General features: G+C 54.3%; 1 pseudogene; it reads right to left on the reverse strand.

Annotated features, from left to right (window-relative positions):
* Positions 1-1,716: 1,716 nt before the first annotated feature.
* On the reverse strand, positions 1,717-1,770 carry LOC112423519 (U7 small nuclear RNA; annotated as a pseudogene).
* Between the last annotated feature and the right edge of the window lie 11,406 nt (positions 1,771-13,176).

Raw genomic sequence — 13,176 nt, forward strand, 5'->3', positions numbered from 1 at the left:
GATTCCCTCCACCAGAGACCTCCAGTCTGTGGGCAGCACTGAGCACAGCCCTGCTGAATGCCCAGGGGAACCTCAGGGCTGAGCAGCCAGCTGTGGCAGAGCTAGATGGAGCTCTAGGCCCAAGTCTGAGCAAATCTCAGAGGCTCGTATGGGAGTGGGGGCACCGAGCCAGCCTGGACTGTGAGGCCCCTGTTCCTATCAGTCTCAGCCCCAGCCTGTCTCTGGTCAGTCCCAATCCCATCTTCTATCCCAGCCTTGCGGCGTCTCACCCCTTCCCTCTGCCTCTGCCTCCCTGTGCTTGTGGTCTCCTCCCTGACCTTGCCCTGATCCTAGTCCAGCCCTTCCTCATCTGAGGGCTGAGCAGGTGGGCACAGTCTTCTTCCCCTCCAGCCTGGTGGACGGGCAAAGTGTCCCATCCTAGGCGTGGCTGTTGCTGTGGTTTGAATGTATGTGTTCATATGTAGGAACTCAAGACTCAGCATAGTCGTATTAACAGATGAGGCTTTTAGGAGGCGATTAAGTCATGAGGGCTCTGCCCTCCTGAATGGGATTAGTGTCTTACGAAAGGGCTTAAAAGAACTAGCTAGGTCCTTTTTGCCCTTCCATCTCTCCTGCCATGTGAGGACACCTAGACAGCACCATCTGTGAGAAACAGGCCCATACCAGACCTCAAACCTGCTGGTGACTAGATCTTGGACTTCCCATCCTCCAGAGCTGTGAGCAATAGATTTCTTTTCCTTTCATTTCCTTTTCTTTCTTTTTTTAATGTTTATTTTTATTTGAAACGAAGTCTTACTTCTTCGCCCAGGATGGAGTACAGTAGTGCAATCTCAATCTCAGCTCGCTGTAACCTCGGCCTCTGGGTACAAGCAATTCTTCTACCTCAGACTCCCCAGTAGCTGGGATTACAGGGACGCACCACCACACCTGGCTCATTTTTTTTTTTTTCTTTTTCTGCGACAGAGTCTCTCTCTGTCACCCAGACTGGAGTGCAGTGGTGTGATCTCGGCTTACTGCAACATCTGCCTCCTGGGTTCAAGCAAATCTCTGCCTCAGCCTCCTGAGTAGCTGGGATTACAGGTGCCTGCCACCAAGCCAGGCTGGTTTTTTTGTATTTTTAGTAGAGACAGGGTTTCGCCATCTTGGCCAGGCTGGTCTTGAACTCCTGACCTCGTGATCCACCCTCCTCGGCCTCCCAAAGCGCTGGGAATACAGGTGTGAGCCATGTGCCCGGCCATGCCTGGCTCATTTTTTTTTTTGAGGCGGAGTCTTCACTCTGTCGCCCAGGCTGGAGTGCAGTGGCACCATCTCGGCTCACTGCAAGCTCCGCCTCCCGGGTTCACGCCATTCTCCTGCCTCAGCCTCCCGAGTAGCTGGGACTACAGGCGCCCGCCACCGCGCCCGGCTAATTTTTTTGTATTTTAGTAGAGACGGGGTTTCACCGTGTTAGCCAGGATGGTCTCGATCTCCTGACCTCGTGATCCGCCCGCCTCGGCCTCCCAAAGTGCAGGGATTACAGGCGTGAGCCACCGCGCCCGGCCATTTTTGTATTTTTTGGTAGAGACAGGGTTTCACCATTTCAGCCAAGCTGGTCTCGAACTCCTGACCTCAAGTGATCCGCCCACCTTGGCCTCTCAAAGTGTTGGGATTACAGGTATGAGGCATCGTGCCCAGCCCTTTTCTTTTTTCTTTTCTTTTCTTTCTTTTCTTTCTTTTTGGGGTTAAAACTGGAAAACCTGCTGGACAAATTCTAAAAGAGCTGTAACACTTCTATTATTTTATAAATTACCCAGCCTGTGATATTTGTTATGGCAACGGGAACACACTAAGGCAACCATACTCTTCCCTGGCCAGGTGGCCAGGACCCAGGGGTCTCACACACAGGAGAGAAGGGAACCTCCATCCAGGCAGAACCTGGATCCTGCCAGCCTACAAGCCCCATTCCGGGCCATAACTTCTGTGACCTGCACTTGGTGTCTGAACCAGTGGCCAGTCTCATGGACATGTGCCCCTCTGCAGCTGTGTGACCTTAGTGTCCCTGGGTTTCCTTCAGCCTCTCTGGACACACTTCCCTATCTCCCTTGCCCTTGCCTCTTCTGCAGCCTGCCTCTTTTTTTTTTTTTTTTTGAGACGGAGTCTCGCTTTGTCGCCTAGGCTGGAGTGCAGTGGCCGGATCTCAGCTCACTGCAAGCTCCGCCTCCCGGGTTCACGCCATTCTCCCGCCTCAGCCTCCTGAGTAGCTGGGACTATAGGCGCCCGCCACCTCACCCAGCTAGTTTTTTGTATTTTTTAGTAGAGACGGGGTTTCACTGTGTTAGCCAGGATGGTCTCGATCTCCTGACCTCATGATCCGCCCGTTTTGGCCTCCCAAAGTGCTGGGATTACAGGCGTGAGCCACCGCGCCCAGCCTGCAGCCTGCCTCTTAAGAATTAGGTTCCAAGCCGGGCATCGTGGCTCACGCCTATAATCCCAGCACTTTGGGAGGCTAAAGCGGGCGAATCACCTGAGGTCAGGAGTTCGAGACCAGCCTGGCCAACGTGGTGAAACCCATCTCTACTAAAAATACAAAAATTAGCTGGGCATGGTGGCACGCACCTGTAATCCCAGCTACTTGGGAGGCTGAGGCAGGAGAATCGCTTGAACCCGGGAGGCAGATGTTGCAGTGAGCCAAGATCATGCCACTGCACTCCAGCCTGGGTGACAGAGACTTTATCTCAAAAAAAAAAAAAAAAAAAAAGGATTTTCAGGGCCAGATGCAGTGGCTCATGCCTGTAATCCTAGCACTTTGGGAGGCTGAGGTGGGAGAATTGCTTGAGCCCAGGAGGTCAAGGCTGCAGTGAGCTAAGATCATGCCACTGTACTCCAGTCTGGGCAACAGAGTGAGACTCAGTCTCTTAAAAAAAAAAAAAAAAAAGAAAAAGAAAAGAAAAAGCCGGGCACGGTGGCTTACGCCTGTAATCCCAGCACTTTTGGAGGCCGAGGTGGGCGAATCACCTGAGGTCGAGAGTTCGAGACCAGCCTGACCAACATGGAGAAACCCTATCTCTACTAAAAATACAAAATTAGTCAGGTGTGGTGGTGCATGCCTGTAATCTTAGCTACTCGGGAGGCTGAGACAGGTCACTTGAACCCGGGAGGCAGAGGCTGCAGTGAGCCGAGATCGCACCATTGCACTCCAGCCCAGACAACAAGAGCAAAACTCTGTCTCAAAAAAAAAAAAAAAAAAAAAAAGTTAAGTCCTGTCCCCTCTGGGCATGGTACACATACCTTTGGTCACCTCTTCCCTCCCCTGGTTTCTGTCACACATGTGTCGTGAAGGTTCGAGCCCGTGGCTTTAGCTCAGCCCTATCCAGACTTCAGGGCTGGGTTTACACCTGCCTCTGGGATAACTAGCTGGCATGCCTCCCAGGGACCCCCACCGCGGAGACACAGCCACCCAACCTGCCATCTTTCTCACCTGCCCTGCCTCGGCAGCCAGTGGGGAACCCAGGAGTCCTGCCAGCCTCTGCCCACTCCACAAGTCCCCGGCCCCGCTCTACCACTTCTGCTGACCTGATAATTACCCATCTCTCACACTCGGGGTCTCTCCCTGAGTGTCCTACCGCCCTTCGTCACATCCAGAACCTACTGAAGGGATGAATTGCGAAATTACTATGCTGAGTGAAAGAAACCAGGCAATAAAGAGTATTTACTATATAGTCCCATATAGAGAGGTGATGCGGACTCATCTACGGTGACAGGAAACGGGTTACGGGCTGCAAAGAGCAGTGGAGAACTGGAGGGAAGGATTATCAAGGGAGGGAGGACTCTGGGCGGTGAGGGATATGCTCACCATCTGGATTGTGGTGGTGGTTTTGTGGGCATTTATGTATGTTACCACTTACCAAATTGCTCAAAAACCACAATGGGCCGGGCGTAGTGGCTCATGCCTGTAATCCCAGCACCTTGGGAGACCGAGGAAGGCGGATTACCTGACATCAGGAATTCGAGACCCACCTGGCCAACATGGTGAAACCCCTTCTCTACTAAAAATACAAAAATTAGCCAGGCATGGTGGCAGGCGCCTGTAATCTTAGCTACTTGGGAGGCTGAGGCACGAGAATTGCTTGAACCCAGGAGGCAGAGGTTGCAGGGAGCCGAGATCTTGCCACTGCACTCCAGCCTGGCGACAGAGTGAGATTCCATCCCCTCCACCTCCCCCCGCCAAAAAAAAACACACAGTGAAAGGAGTATGTCAGAAGGTCTCAGGAACTCCCAGTGACCAAAGCTGAAACAATTTGAGCAACAAAATAAGGTGGGATTGGATTATAACCCAAGGTATAAAATAAACATCCACAAGTCGGCCAGAAGACAAAATTACAAAACATTTCTTTTCTTTTCTTTTTGTTTTTTGAGACAGGGTCTCGTTCTGTCACCCAGACTGCAGTGCAGTGGCCCAATCATGGCTCAATGCGGCCTCACCCTCTCGGGCTTAAGCAATCCTCCCACCTCAGCCTCCCAAGTAGTTGGAACTACAGATGCCCGCCACCACCCCTGGCTAATTTTTTATTTTTTGTGTGTGGAGATACAGTCTCACTGTATTACCCAGGCTGGTCTTGAACTCCTGAGCTCAAGCAGTCTTGCCTTGGCCTCCCAAAGTGCCGGGATTACATGTGGGAGCCAAAGTTAAAGATCTTTTTTTTTTTTTTTTTTGAGACTGAGTCTAGTTGTGTAACCCAGGCTGGAGTGCAGTGGCCGGATCTCAGCTCACTGCAAGCTCCGCCTCCTGGGTTCACGCCATTCTCCTGCCTCAGCCTCCGGAGTAGCTGGGACTACAGGCGCCCGCCACCTCACCCGGCTAGTTTTTTGTATTTTTTAGTAGAGACGGGATTTCACCGTGTTAGCCAGGATGGTCTTGATCTCCTGACCTCGTGATCCGCCCGTCTCGGCCTCCCAAAGTGCTGGGATTAGAGGCTTGAGCCACTGCGCCCGGCCAGTTAAAGATCTTAATTGGATTCTACTTGCTACTCTAAAATCAGATGATATCTCATTCTATAAAATAGAATGAGTGTTCCCGTGAGCTGGGCAGAAATTTTATAGACAGAAAAGGGCTGAAGAAAGAAGGGTCAGAGAACAAAGAGCAGATTGATCATTTCAAAGTTACTTTCCTTGTAAAGGTTAAATAAAGCAAAAAGGACTTCCTTATCATACTGGCTAAAACTGGCTTGTGCAGGGATCTGGCTTTTATCTGATCTGTCACTCTCCTGATTTCTGGAAGGGAGGGTCAGATAAACAACTTAGTTTTGGCTGGTGACCTGGAGCTGCAGCATCAGGGACTCCATTTTGGATTGGTCTATTGGTCCTGGTGCAGGAGCTCAGTCCAAACCAATGGGCTCCTGTACGTTTTATCGAACAAGTCTGCACTTATATAGCTAAGTGATTGAATAAGTAAGTGGGGGACAAAAGACAAATCTGTGCAGAGGAATTCCAAATAATCTCGGGACCAAGTGTGGTGGCTCAGGCCATTGCACTCTAACCTGGGCGACAGAGCAAGGCTCTGTCTCAAAAAAAAAAAAAAAGACAAAAAATTAGCTAGGCGTGGTGGTACACGCCTGTAGTCCCAGCTACTCTGGAGGCTGAGGCAGGAGAATCACTTGAACCTGGGAGGTGGAGGTTGCAGTGAGCCGAGATTGCAACACTGCACTCCAGCCTGGGACACAGAGCAAAACTACATCTCAAATAAATAGATAGACTGGGCGCTGTGGCTCACGCCTGTAATCCCAGCACTTTGGTAGGCTGAGGCAGGTGGATCATGAGATCAAGAGATCGAGACCATCCTGGCCAATATGATGAAACCCCGTCTCTACTAAAAATACAAAAATTGGCCTGGCGTGGTGACTCACACCTGTAATCCCAGCACTTTGGGAAGCCAAGGTGGGCAGATCACCTGAGGTCAGAAGTTCCAAACCAGCCTGGCCAACGTGGTGAAACCCCATCTCTACTAAAAATACAAAAATTAGCCGGGCGTGGAGGCGGGCGCCTGTAATCCTGGCTACTCAGGAGGCTGAGGCAGGAGAATTACTTGAACCCGGGAGGCGGAGGTTGCAGTGAGCCAAGATCACGCCACTGCTGTCCAGCCTGGGCAACAGGGCAAGACTCTGTCTCAAAAAAATTAAAAAGAGAGTAAGTAAATAAAAAATCAAAGAAGAATTTCAAATAATTTCTGTAGGTACTCAGCCCTGCAAGGAGGTGGAGCAAAACTCCCTACTTCTTAGGTGTGGGCTGTGTATAGGGACGTCCTTCAAAGAGTAGAGTATGGTAAGGGGGAGAAGAGTGACTGTCTGGTGGAGAAACCTGACCAATGCCCCTCAGTCAGGTGATCAAGGCCAACATCCGTGGTGATGTCATGATGATGTCAGTACCCTTGAATAGGATGTGATGCAAAAATGGCATTTATTTTTAATTTTTTATTTTTCAAGACAGAGTCTTGCTCTGTTGCCCTCCCAGGCTGGGGTGCAGTGGCGTGATCTTGGCTCACTGCAACCTCTGCCTCCTGGTTCAAGCAATTATCTTCCCTCGGCCTCCTGAGTAGCTGGGATCACAGGCACATGCCACCATGCCTGGCTAATTTTTGTATTTTTAGTAGAGATGGGGTTGCATCATGTTGGCCAGGCTGGTCTCGAACTCCTGACCTCAGGTGATCCACCGGCCTCGGCCTCCCAACGTGCTGGGATTACAGGCTTGAGCCACTGCGCCCAGCCAAAAAAAATACAAAAATTAGCCAAGCATGGTGGCACACACCTGTAGTCCCAGCTGCTTGGGAGGCTGAGTTGGGAGAATCGCTTGAACCGGGAAGCAGAGGTTGCAGTGAGGCGAGATTGCGCCATTGTGGCCTGGCTGACAGTGAGACAATGTCTCAAAAAAAAAAAAAAAAAAGTATTTGCAAATGTGATTAAGGATCTTATTCTTTATTTTTATTTTTTAATTTTCATAATGGTTAATACCCTAATGCCTGTTCTTTTCTTGGTGCACATTTGTTGCAGTACCTACTGCCTGATTTTTAAGGTGAATGAATGAAATACGTTAATTACTCAAAGGCAAATGACACTTAAGCTCTTTTTTGTTGGTGGTGGTGGTGTGACCCAGATGTTTTCCCTTTCCTGAAGAGCAACAATGTTCTTATTCCTTTTCTTTTCTTTTCTTTTTCTTTTTTTTTTTTTTTTTTGAGACAGGGTCTCACTGTGTCGCTCAGGCTGGAGTGCAGTGGTATGATAACAGCTCACTGCAAGTTTGTGGTAATTTGCTGTAGTAATTTGATGATTTGGGAACTTCTTGGCTTCTCTAGATTGCAGAAGATGCTAACAATAGGAAATTCACTGTTAAGAAAGCGAACTCTTGAGAAAAAGCCAAGGGTGTGGCCTGTGGATGTGGGGAAGAGGTGGCCAAGCCGGGGGCCCCAGAGGTTTGGGAAGGAAGGGACCTGAATCAAGGGAACCCAGCAGTGTGGGAGGAGGTAGCTGAGGACAGGGGACCCAAGCGTGTCAGGAGGAGGTGGGACCCAGCGGTGTGGGGAGGTGGCCCAGGACAGGGGGACCTCGGATTGTAGGCAGAACCTGGAGAACCACGAGACACTTCAGTTGGGGCAGACCCAGGCTGAGCTCCCAGGGAGGGGCACTTGGGACTGCGGTGACCTGGGAGAGGCCAGTGCCCACCCAAGGCCTGAGAGAGTCTGGGCCCAGGGAGGGGCACCCAGACCTGTGCCCTGCAGCCTTGGGCCTGCCCATCATGGCAACGCAGAGGGCTCCCCTCCTGACAGGTGATTCTGAGTCATGGGAGTGGACAGGAAGTGGTCCTCCCTCCGGATCAAGATCTGGGCCACCAAGCTTTGTACCCAGAAACTCACACTTCCCCCCTCGACCTCTGACCTGGGCCCTCTGAGAATCGGGCTGAGAAGGACAGTGGCCAGGTGAAGGCCAAGGTCTCTGGGTGTTCTCGGGCGTCTCCTGCTACTCTGCCGCTGGCACTGCCCTCCCTGCCCCTCACCCCACTCTGCGCTGGTCCAAGTTGGCCCCTCCTTTTGAAGGTGAACATGTTTTCCCTTTGGAGCCAGACCTGGTCCTCACTGCCTGTCACAGCCTTGTTCATGTCCCCCTCCCCCAGAGGGGGAGCCCCAGCCACAGAACCCACCCCCTCAGCTGAAAAAAACACATGTTGCCAAGGAGAAGTTGGGGCCCGGTCTGCGATCTCCCTCCACCACTGGGATGAGGGGAGGGCATAAGAGGCTGCAGCCTGTTCCATCCTCAGCCCCCGCAGGGCACCAGAGGGGCCCCAGGCAGGAGGCTGTGCATTGTTCTGGAACCAGGGATGTGTTCAAGGACATTTGGTCTCACTTGACCCTTCCGGAACCTACTCCCCTGCCCCCTGAGCTGGGCACGCTCCTGGCCTGTCCTGGGCTCTCAGGAGAACCAGCTTTCAGGAGAGCCAGACTGGTCCTCTCACCCAGCCACCTCCGATGGTGCCAGTGGAGGCCCAGCCAAGGACCTGGAGAGCAGGGAGGGCGCGAGCATGTGGGGTAGCGCAGGGGTGGCCGCAGTGAAAGCGCCCCTTTCCTGGGGTGCTGGGGGCTGCAGTCCAGGCAGGAGGGGTGCAGAGCTGAGAGGAGCATTGGTCTTGAGCAGCGCCAGGGCCATGTGGGACAGAGGCCTATGACAGAAGGACTGCGGCCCAGCTCCACAGGAGCCTGGCATCCACCCACCACTGCCTGCCACTGCCTGTGTCCACCCTAGACCCTGCTCAGAGCCTTGACGTCCACTTCGCTGCCACCTATGATCACTGTGGGCCCTCTCGCCCGCATGGGAGTCCAGGCTGCGGAGTAAGAGGCAGAGCACCCATCTAAGCGGCATGCCTGGGCCAGGCACCTAGGGATGGAACCAGCAAGGGCCCTGGGCCCAGACCTCAGGCAGCAGGGCCTGCTTCCCTTTGTCTGGCGGACCCCAGGGGTTCACCATAGGGAGGAATCCAGTGGGTGTACTTGGGGGAGGGTTGGGAGGGGTTTTCCACAGGCAGGCAGGATCCCTGGCAGGTAGAAGGGGCAGGAGGGCCTCAAGGCCCCTTGGTGAGCCTTGGCCAAGATGGGGGTTGGAAAACTGTTTCTGGAAACAAGAGACACAGCCCAAGGCCCTGGCAGGGCAAACGCCTCACACTAAACAGCTCCTCCCATTCCTGGGTGTTTGAGAGTCGGGTGCCCAGCCTGGACCTGCGGTGACCAAGGAGGGCCGATCTGCAGACACCAAGACTTCCTGCATCTGTGACTGGGCCTCCTGGGGGCATCTTGACTGTAGACTCCTTCCAGGTGTGGTCCCTGGCTCCTAGAAGCCTACCCAGTCACCTTCCGCCCAGCCTTCAAACACATCAGAGGGTTAACCATTCATGGACACGCTGAACACTGCTCACAAGATCCGGAAACAAGAACAGGGGGTCAGACTGGATTCCTGAGATGCAAGAACCGCCAGGAAGCGTCTTGCTGCCTTCATGCGTGGATGAGACCCGGGCCTCTCCACGGGAGGACAGGCTGCTGCAGCCTCCAGGGAGCACCCGCGCTTGGGCATGGAGAGTGGGGAGAGCTGCCTGCTAGAGACGGCAGAGGGGGTCGGGAGCAGCCGGAGTGCTTCTGGCCTCTGGCCACCGAAAACCCAGGCAGGGACCTGTCTTTAAGCTCCTGCTGTTGCTAAGCCGACCTGCACAGCAGGACTTGGGAGCCCAGCCCAGGTCCTCTCAGGAGGGGCTTGGCCCCAAAGCTTCTGCGTGGCTCGTTGAGGGCTCACTAGAGACACCTGCAGCTCCTTGAGAGAAAGCAGGACCAGTCCAGCGGCCACGGTGGAAACCACAGGAGGGGCCGAGGGGAGGCAGGTGGGTGCCTGGCATGCCATGCACGGTACCACACGTGTCATGGAGACTGTCCCAAGAGCCCCGGGGCCCAGGGACTCCCCCAAGCACTGAGCAGTGTGAACCCTTGTGTACCCTCCTTGGCCAGGGCCCAATGAATGGGGCCCAGTGAGAAGGGGGTGGGTGAGGAATGGGGCCCCAGTGTCCTGTCAACCCTGGAGCCCTTGGAGTCGGTTAAGTCTGAATGGGAGGTCTACACCACGGTCCTTACCCAACCTTCCTAGTGCTGAGTCCTGAAGCTTGTGTGGTGGGTGTGTGTAGAGCTGACCTCCCTGCAGCCCTGCTGGACTCTGAAGAGGGCCAAGGCCAGTGGGTAGGAGACAGGCCTGGAGCTGGTGCAGAGAGGAATGAGCCCTGCATGGGTTTGATCAAGAAACTCAGCCTCGGCCGGGCGCGGTGGCTCAAGCCTGTAATCCCAGTACTTTGGGAGGCCGAGGCGGGTGGATCACGAAGTCAGGAGATCGAGACCATCCTGGCTAACATGGTGAAACCCCGTCTCTACTAAAAATACAAAAAACTAGCCGGGCGTGGTGGCGGGCGCCTGTAGTCCCAGCTACTTGGAGGCTGAGGCAGGAGAATGGCGTAAACCCGGGAGGCGGAGCTTGCAGTGAGCTGAGATCGCGCCACTGCACTCCAGCCTGGGTGACACAGCGAGACTCCGTCTCAAAAAAAAAAAAAAAAAAAAAGAAACTCAGCCTCGCGTAGGGACACTCTGGGGCCCGGTGCTGTCCGTGCATGACCTGACAGAAGCCCAGAGCCGCTCTCTCTATGGAGGAGCGCCTGATGGGGGTGGGAGCTAGGCAGAGATCTGCATGCATGCCGAGGAGCCAGGCTTCAAGCCGCGCTGGGGGACCTCCAAGCGGGGCCATCTTCCCTTCTGCACCTGGCTCTGGTGTCTTCCCGCTGCAGACCCAGTGCCCTGCTCACCCACCATGTTCATACGCTGGAGTCCTGGGTCCTCAGAGATCCGTGACACTGCCCCATCCCCAACTTCAAATTCTCTGGGGCTCCACCCACTGGTCTCCCCTACATAAGGCAGTCACCGTAGACTAGAGGGTGCTTTTGAGAGTCAGGTCACTCTATTGTCCAGGCTGGAGTGCAGTGGCACAATGATAGCTCACTGCAGCCTGGGCCTCCAGGGCCCAAGTGATCCTCCCACTTCAACCTCCCTGAGGATACGTGGTTTGTTTGTTTGTTTGAGACAGGGTCTCACTCTGTCGCCCAGGCTGGAGTGCAGTGGTGCGATCTTGGCTCACTGCAGCCTCCACCTCCCAGGTTCAACCCATTCTCCTGCCTCAGCCTCCCAAGTAGTCGGGATCATAGGCATGCATCACCCCACCTGGCTAATTTTTGTATTTTTAGTAGAGATGGGGTTTTGCCATGTTGGCCAGGCTGGTCCCTGAGGATACTTTTTTTCCCCCCCGAGATGGAGTTTCCTTCTGTCACCCAGTCTGGAGTGCAGTGGTGCAATCTCAGCTCACTGCAACCTCCACCTCCCAGGTTCAAGCAATTCTCCTGCCTCAGCCTCCCGAGTAGCTGGGATTACAGGCATGTGCCACCATACCCAAATAATTTTTGTATTTTTAGTAGAGACGGGATTTCACCATGTTGGTCAGGCTGGTCTTGAACACCTGACCTCAGGTAATCCACCTGCCTCAGTCTCCCAAAGTGCTGGGATTACAAGTGTGAGCCACTGTGCCCAGCTGAGGATACTTTTTTTTTTTTTTTTCCGGATAGAATCTCGCTCTGTCCCAGGCTAGAGTTCAAAGGCATGATCTCGGCTCACTGCAACCTCCGCCTCCCGGGTTCAAGCAATTCTTCTGCCTCAGCCTCCCAAGTAGCTGGGATTACAGGTGCCCGCCACCACGACCGGCTAATTTTTGGATTTTTAGTAGAGATGGGGTTTCACCATGTTGGCCAGACTGGTCTCGAACTCCTGACGTTGTGATCCACCTGCCTCGGCCTCCCAAAGTGCTGGGATTACAGGCGTGAGCCACCACACCCGGCCTGGCTGAGGATGCTTTTAAGGTCAAAGAGAGTAGCAGAGGTGGAGTTCCTGGGAACAGGGTCATGAGGGGAAGAGGGGGTTCGGAGGGAGGGAGTAGCCACTGGCTACCTCAAGAGAGGGAAGGCTTTGGTGCAACATCGTTCCCCTGCAGTTTTGCTCATCTTTGCTTCCTGCCCTTTCATCACCCAACCGGGCAGGCAGGACAGGGCCTGAGGGGGCAGGGATCCAGTGGGGGCCTCTCTAGACTAACCCCAGCTCAGGACTCCCAGGGGCCCCTTCCCTGAGGTCCCGCTGCCCCCGAGCCCAGGTTGGGGATCCCAAGCAGCACGTAGGCAGAGCCAGTGAGGTCCCCGTTAATCCTATTGAAAGCTCTAAAAGCAGCGAACTCTCAGTCCAGCCTCAGGTCAAGCATCCAGGACGGCCTCAGCCCTCGTGGCTGAGATGGGTGCGCCATCTCTGAGGACACTGTGCAGGGCGTACGATTCATCACTGCCTCCCAAGGATGCCAGCCAGGCCCCCATTGAGATAACTGCTTCCCTACTGGACAAGGCTGGGACCAGCCATCTCGGCTCCGGAACCCCTGGCCTGGGCTGCTGGGTTCAATGGACAAAGACTGTGATTAGAGTCAGAGGGATGGTCTCAGTGACCTCAAGGATAAGGCCAGATCCTTGCACTCTCAATGACCCAAAGCAACAAGTATCCAGAGCAGCAGTGTGGCGCCTTCACGCCCCCACCCATCAGCCCGACTCACCCAGGACAGGGACTGTAGCCTCAGCACTCAACCCGTGTGCCCTGTGTGGGGCCTCTTCCCACGGCACTCACAGGAGAGGCGGGGGTCTCTGGGGTCCGCTGGGGTCCCCCCCTGCAAATGGGGCAAGGAGCTGTCTCAAGGCCTCTGGAGCACACTCAGGTCCTGGCATGGGGCTCCTGGGAGGGCCATGATTCTGGGCTCCATGAGTTCAGAGCAGACGCCTTCTTTTTCCTTGTCCACTGTCAGCCACGCCACCCTTCTCTGGCCCTTAAAAGAACCAGGAAACAGCACGTGACCTGTGGGAAGGAGGCATTCATTCTTTCCTTTCTGTGGGCATGGGGAGGGGACCACAGGGCACATACCCCACCCTGGGCTCCAGCTGAGCAGGGGAGTCAGAGATGACAATTCTTCCAGCTCACAGGCCAGCAGCCCACACACAGGGCAATCAGAAGAACGGAAGGGCACAAGGAGTGCGCAGAGGGAGTCGTTGTCC

Source organism: Macaca nemestrina, chromosome 14 (assembly GCF_043159975.1).
Source record: "Macaca nemestrina isolate mMacNem1 chromosome 14, mMacNem.hap1, whole genome shotgun sequence".
NCBI classification, from domain to species: Eukaryota; Metazoa; Chordata; class Mammalia; order Primates; family Cercopithecidae; genus Macaca; species Macaca nemestrina.